At 33.8% G+C, this 7,687-nt stretch overlaps 1 long non-coding RNA gene across 2 annotated transcripts; it reads right to left on the bottom strand.

Moving 5' to 3' along the window:
• Nucleotides 1–3,238: 3,238 nt before the first annotated feature.
• LOC135267317 (uncharacterized) lies at nt 3,239–6,548 on the bottom strand. Of its 2 annotated transcripts, none has more exons than XR_010335741.1 (3): nt 4,417–6,548; nt 4,075–4,369; nt 3,239–3,889 (listed from the first exon to the last, which is right to left on the bottom strand). It is a non-coding gene; the product is annotated as an uncharacterized LOC135267317 (long non-coding RNA). The 2 variants fall into 2 exon arrangements; XR_010335742.1 differs by having other exon boundaries at nt 3,305–3,889; nt 4,075–6,081; nt 6,131–6,548.
• Nucleotides 6,549–7,687: the final 1,139 nt, after the last annotated feature.

Raw genomic sequence — 7,687 nt, forward strand, 5'->3', positions numbered from 1 at the left:
AAAGTTCTTTTCCTGTCGATCTTTCAACTGGAAGAAACCCTAAAAAGCTTTCATTTATTTTAACGGTTACTTCATTAGGGTTAGATTTGTCTTCAGACACATACCTTACTAAAAATGTCATTTGTTCAACCTTACTCACATCAGGAGTACAATCCAAAATGATCGAATAATATTTGGCTTTTTTAACTTCGTTAATAATATGTAATTTAATATTTTTATGAAAAAGAGAAATTATTTCGTTCTGAATATTTTTTCCAAGATAGTGGGCTTTAGTCTCTTCTTTTTTCAGTACTCTACGAACATGTTCTTCCATTATTTGGTCAAACTGAGCAAGTAACTGAATTATTTGTAAAAAATTGCCATTATTAAACTCATACAATTTGTCACTTGTACCTCGAAAGGCCAAAGAATTTTGAGCAAGCATTTTGATTGTTGAAACGATGCGTAGAAGGACCTCGTACCAATAATTTGTTTCTGCAGTAATAAGTCTTTGTGATTCACTATCAATCGTTTTAGAACATTGTAATCGTTGGCTAAATTCAATCCAAGATTTTTGACTTAAAATATGTTTTTTTGAGGTTTCATGTTCTTTTAAAGTTTCAATAAGATGCTTCCAACTTTTAAACCCTTCTGTTGAAAGTGAACTAACAGTACAACCAAAAAGTTTGCAGCAAAAACAATATAAACAGTTTTTTGTAATGGAATAAACTAACCAGTTACGCATTACTTTTTCTCCATTTTTTAAAATTCTAAAATAATAACGTGTATTAAACCTTCGACCTGTGTCATCGTGTGGAAAGTTATATTCCGTTAATGCCTTGGGTGGTCCTTGGTTTACTAAAAATGTTCTGTCAGCGTCTGATAGAATACTTGGCCAGGATGCTGGATCAGAAGTGATAGTAAGTGTCTCTCCCTTGGATGTCCCCGGGATAGCTTCTGTTTGAAGAGTGTCGATATCCATAATATTTTCGACGGTAGCCCCAACATCAAGATCTGCTTCTGTTTCATTGTCAGAGAATTCTGGGTCTTCGTCCTTTTTTTTCGTACTTTGTAGAAAATTCAATAAACTTCCAGCCAGTTTTTCACTTTGGACTTTTTTTTCGAGTCTTCTCTTTTTGTATTGAGCACCAGACAATCTTTTTCGCCCATCAGACATTCTAAAAATCATTTTAAAGGAGTATTAGCACGTTAGTTATATGCTTATGTAATGTAAAGTTAATGTAAAGATCGCATAAACTATAAGAGATTTTCTAAAATTAAAATACCACTTTAAGCGTTTACAGAACATTTTAATTGCTATCAAATTTTAATTCTAGATTAACTTGCCATTTGTCAATGTATTTTAAATGATTACTAAGGGCCAGTTTACAGATCGCTTTAATCGCAATCATTAAAGTTTAATTCGCAATTAACATGACATTTGTCAATAAATTTTAAATAGCAAATATTAGTTTAATTCTGAATTAAATTTTAATTTTACTTTCTGTAAACCAACTTTTTCTTTAGTTTTTTAGGTAACAAAAAATTCATGCACATGAAATTATCCTTACTTTTCTAATAATTACTTACCTCAGATCACAAAAACTTCACAACACTAATCACTATTACATAAATTTCACCACCTTTAATTGGGACTGAACTCAAATAAAACAATAATCAACGTTTCTATCTTAAACTTTGAAATGAAAATGAAAACCTAATTTCAGCACCTAGCTTTAAATACAGTGCACATTAAAGATAAGCATAAAATAATCTGAAAGGTTGATTTGTCATTTGTACCGACAAAGCTTTCTCAAAGTGTCGGCCGCGCTTTTGCCTTTTTATTTAGCTGAAATAATGTAATAGAATATTTCTTACCGCTGCAAGATTTGCCAAAGCAAATATTATTGTGTGTGTTTGTTCGTGCCGTTCTTTTGCACAAAGCAGGAGCTAATTAAATCTTATCAAGTCACATATCAGGTTAACAAGGAGTACCGAAGTTAACTCTGTTTAGTTATTTCCAAGAATGTTCTAAGTAAATATTTAGTATTTTATTAAAAAAAAATGTTTTCTTAAAAATTTTTTTCGAAATTTTAGTCAATTTGCCGCCTTTGAAATTTGCCGCTCCGGACAAGGGTCCGATTTGTCCGGCCCTAGAGCCGGCCCTGTTTAGTCGTATCCAATGTCCATTGAGTCTTATCTCAACCAATTCCAAGATCACGACGCTGATGCCGACGGCTGTAATTGTAAACACGGGAGTTGTGAACCATGAACTAGCGAATGTATTCGTTTCTGCACATGGATATTAACATTAGACAAAAACAATTTTTATTTTCAACTTAAAAAAAATCAAATCTCTCATCGGCCGACCCGCAGCGGCTCAAACCGCACCGGCCCACCGGGAAATTTCCCGGTGTCCCGGCCGTCCCTGTGGACGACAAATCAATTATTATAGTCCGGGACATTTCTATATGAGATACGTCATAGCGCATACGTTGACGCGGGACTATATAGAGCACAAAAACTAGATAAGAGTTCAAATTTAGGGAACTTGGTTGTTTGATGTGTTTGACAGGTGACAAATGTAAACAATAATAAAAATTTAAATATTTCTTTATTGTAGTAAAGTACAGCAAAACGTAGATTACTGTTGAGGTTTGACCTTGGTATGACTGTCAGGTTTAAAGTTGAAATTTGCATTAAAAAGGCCATAAAAGCCTCGAAGTGCCTTTTAGGGTAGTCATCGTCCTGTTCCAATTGCATGCCCCCTCTCTGCCACATCAGTACAATTTGCCACAAAAGTTTTAAAAAACGACTTTAAACAACAAAAACGGCCCTATTTTCATTAACAATGAGACATATCTCGCTGCATGCGGCACGACATAGGCCTCATAGATCAATCTCATTGTGAATGGTTTTCGCTGAGATCACTTTGAGAGGGCTTCACTGAGACTGACGTTGGCGGAAGGCTGAAACCTGCCTCGCGACAAGTCTTTGCACCAACATTCGAAAACGCTGTCAATAGCTTAAAATAATAAACTGTGTCAGTTTTTTGTGTCTTTTGGGATTAGTCTTTGAGTCCTGTCGCGCCGCATGTAGCGAAGCAGATCTCATTGTGAATGGGTTCTTTAAGACACAGTTTCAATGTACACCACAAGACATACACTGAGAGCCTCATATCATGGCTTGTAATTGACAGCGTTTTATAGAATGATTTGGAATCATAACGCAGAGATTGTTACGAGACAGGCAGGCAGCTCTCAAGCCTACTGCAGAAGTCGCTCTTAGTGAGTCCATGTCTTAAAGATGCAAGACCAATTTAGACCATTTACAGTGAGCTTGGTGCCCGAGACGTATGTCATGCAGGAAGCCAAACTTCATCGTGAATGGACCCTTTTCAATGGGGCTGTGCTTTTTGAATAAATTTGAAATGGCCTTTTTGAAAAAAGCAGTTGTCTCTCTTTTATTCATCTATTCAACACGTTTGTATTCGATGCACTTACACCAATTTCATTATCAGTGTCTTGATTATCAGGCAAGCGCAAAGTGGAATTGGGGGCAACCCAGAAATAAAAACACTTTAATTTCCTTTATTAGTAGGCTATATTTTTTATACTACTCTCAGATAGAGACGTACAAAAATGTACACAAGAGTAAAAGTTGTTTTTTCGCAATATTTCACACTATTCTTCCACACGTCCACAGTAAAATCAGAAAGCACTTCTTGTTATAAAGCCCTTATTATATTTTTCGACGATGGCTGAGACTTTGTGACGTATTTGTTAAACGTAAGTTTTCAAATACCCCATGCCAGTGCAAAGGAGTTATATTAACTTTACACCCATTCTGCTTGAAACAAGAGTGGCTATCAGGAAATAACAACGAAAAAAGTGGACCCAAAAGGCTTCAGCTGCAAATTATAAACACTATCTGTGATTTTTTAAATAATTTTTTTAATAATTAATAAAAAACATGACAAAATTAAGCTTTTCGATTTCGTTTAGTTTGAATTTTATATGAAAATAGAAAAGTTAACCCTCTACACCAGAAAAGACAAAAACACAAAGAAAGTATCTGTAAATGTCGTGAACTTACTTTGAAGTAAACAGTGGGCTCCATCTATAACTCATAATTACTTGAACCGCAATTCCCATCATCAAAATGTGCAAAACTGCGATAAGTGAGGTTATGTAGTTATGCACTTTGTTTTCCAGTTTTTCACACAAAATATATCACAAATTGCACAAGTCGTATAACCTGCGATAGTCAGTACTGTCAGTACGTCACAGCAGCTTTCTCCAGCACAATCATTGACTGCAATTCTGTATTGTGCCATTCCCGTCTCATCATATAATCTGAGTAGTTGTTATATGACAAGTAATGGTTCTACCTTCAAAAATACCTGCGTAAATATGTTATTATCCCGTTAGTACACACTTTTAAAGCAGCCACTGGTTATATAGATTAAAATTATGACATTTCCTTTGTTATTGTGTTATTGTTTACATCAGTCAGCTGTTTACTGTCATTTTCTAATGCTACCAATTTAAAAAATGTCCCTGTTATTAAAGCTCAAGGACCATAGAATGAGAGAGAGAACAATTTTTTGTTCACATAGACGCTGAATACACGTATAAATGTCAGAAAATTCAAATTTTTTATGTCCAAATAGAAATGTCCCGGACTGTACCTGCTCTTACCGAGATTGGAGGAAAATGCGTTCTTATTATGGACCATAGAATAAGAGAGAGGAAGAAGCGAATCTCTCTGTCTACCCCTCGTTTTTTCGCGAAAGCGCCACCTAACCCTGAGAGAACGAACTAATTCGATAATAGCGGGAAATTCAAACAGGACATTTTATTTATTTTCCAAATTTAAAGAATTATAAATGTTAAATGTTTCTGTACTCATGCACTGTTACGAGACATTTTAATAAAAAAGCATCTGTAACAGTTGCAATAGCACAAAAACATTTAACATCGCTTAACAAAATGAAACAAAGTCTTTCCAATAAAAATTTATTAAAAAAATAATAACGTGCTGGAATGTATAGGCAAAATTAATTTAACTCGAATTGTTCTTCATAAACATACTCAGATGTAATAATATATGTAAATACATTGTCTAAATATACACAATGATCCAGAGAAACTGAGTATGTTGGCATCAGATTAAATTATTGAATTGCTACCTGAAAGTGTACACTATTGGTATCCTTTAAAATTTAAATTCAGATTGCTAACAGACACAGTATTTCGGGATCAGTCTGTATAAATACATCAGTTTTGTTGGTTTGATTACTTGTCTACAGACTGTTCAGAAAAGCAAAAAAATATCAAAATTTTGCTTGTAACCTTTGACAATAGTCCAATTTTTAAGTCCCTTAAGGCTAAATTTAAACAACTATTTTTCGAAATTTATTCGCGGTTATAAGGTTTACGGACGTTTGTAAAAGCGGCCCTAACACGTACTTTAACAGTTTGATGTCAAAGTTCTTGATAAGTTTTGAAATTTTTTAAAAGTAATCTCGATTGCATCATAGTTATTAGTAAATTACTCAAACACAAGAGAATTACAAGTGTGCTAAAATTATTTTAAATAAAAAGCCACATATCTGATATACATAACTACATAACTACCATGTAATCATTTAAATTTATAATAATAGTAGGCTTTAATATTGATTAACTTGTATGATACTTGTAGAATACGCTATTTCGCTTAGTTTCTAAATTAAGCAATCACAAAAAGGACAAACCTTGTTTTTTTAACAGGCATAGGCGTTATAACATTGTGTAAAACAACATAAAAGATTAAGACATAGAGGGACATGGCGAATTTGAAAACCTTGAACCATAGCAAGTCCTAAACTCCCTGCTTTCACAAAATACTAGCTTCGCAACTACAATAAATTTATTTATTATTATGATATACCTATTAATTACTGCACATTATATTTAACTCGTCTTCATGGGATTTTCAATTACATCCCAAGAACCGTTATCATCTCCAAGGACGGTCTTCATCTCCTAAACATCGAGAAATTCCCTTATTAGAGAAGTTTGTGTGATCCTTCTTGGTGTAATATGATTATATTAATATCTAGAAATCGCAATTAATTGTTGTATAGACACCTTTCAATAACGTTTACCTTAATTTGCCTTAAGTTGATTCATCCTTCATTAAAACACTGTCATTCACACTATACACTAGATTCAAATAAAAGATCCATATAAAAGTAGAGATGTTTGATCACAAAAACATCCAAAAAATCACGTTAAATCGTTTTCTGAAGTCTTTAAAACACATTAAAACAAAATGTCGCCAAAAACCGCAACGACAGCAAAATAATCGGCTGTTGATAAATCAAAGAATTAAAAGAGAAGTGTGCGCACGTCGATTATTTTTAAGTGAACCTTCTTTACTTTTAGCAAAATGTGTGACAGATTCCTTTAAATTTACAGATTTCTTTGCAACTGACGCGACCTCTAAGCTGGAGCACACGAACTATTTTAGCCGTTTCCCCCCTTTGCCCCACCCCTCCCAGTGAACACATAATTTGTATACACTTTCAGGGGCCTGTTATGGACAGTGCTCCATATCATCCCATGCCTGTTGTTACGGATTTACTTACTGTTAATGACTTATTTATATTTAAGATTTGCGTTACCTAATTATTATTTTCTAGAACATATTTACGTACAATGTCATCTCATCGTATGACTCATTAGTTTTTGTTAATACGTTACCTAACTGATATGCTTTCTTTGTGTGTTCGCCTTTTGCGATCACCTGATGCTTTTTGTTAATGACGATTTATCGATATTCTATCAAAATTAGTCAGTCAGTCGATCACCGTTGTAACGAACGGATCCAAATAAAATACTCAAAGTGAGAAAGTGTTTTATTTGTCTATAAACCTGCACATTGTTTAAAAACAGTCATCATTTTCCTCCAAAAAAAGTGAGATGCAGGAATGGTTGAAAAGACGTAACATTAACTTTGACAACGACATGACAAAAAAACAATTATATACAATAATAAAGATATTTAGACCGACAACAAAAACATATGTAATTGACGAAATCCTACGACAACATGGCCACGAAGTTCTTAGGCTACCCCCTATCGCTGCCAGTACAATCCTATAGAGTTGGCATGGGGGCAGGCTAAGACCTTCTACAATAAACACGCTGACGCAACAACGGGGAAAGATAAAGTAGAACAATTATTTAATTTGTTATTCATTTACATCCTATTTCTATTTCTAGCCCATTGAAAACATATTAGGTGATATTAATGAGTTTGCGCATCACAAATGTTACAAACTTCGTTATATTATGAGCTTTTTACTCGATATCGTATTGCCTAGATTAACACATTCCTAAGAAAAAAAAGTTTTAACGTACGTTATAAACATACAAAAAGTTTTGCACAAACTCACTATTTAAAGACTACGTACAAATAATAATTGTTATCACAATACAACAATTTAGAAGGGTTATGTTACCAACAAGTCCAGGAGCATAAACAACTTCATCAGATTCTTTGTCTCTACTCAGTTTTTACTACTTTTGTGCTCCATTATAATCGTTATAATCCTCTATCTAAAAGAACTGACCTGTAAATAATTATTAACTATTATCGATTGTATTATGCACATACATATTTTCGACAGAACAGAACACAGCACATTGATTGGTTTTCA

The sequence above is a fragment of the Tribolium castaneum genome, chromosome 11, assembly GCF_031307605.1.
Source record: "Tribolium castaneum strain GA2 chromosome 11, icTriCast1.1, whole genome shotgun sequence".
NCBI classification, from domain to species: Eukaryota; Metazoa; Arthropoda; class Insecta; order Coleoptera; family Tenebrionidae; genus Tribolium; species Tribolium castaneum.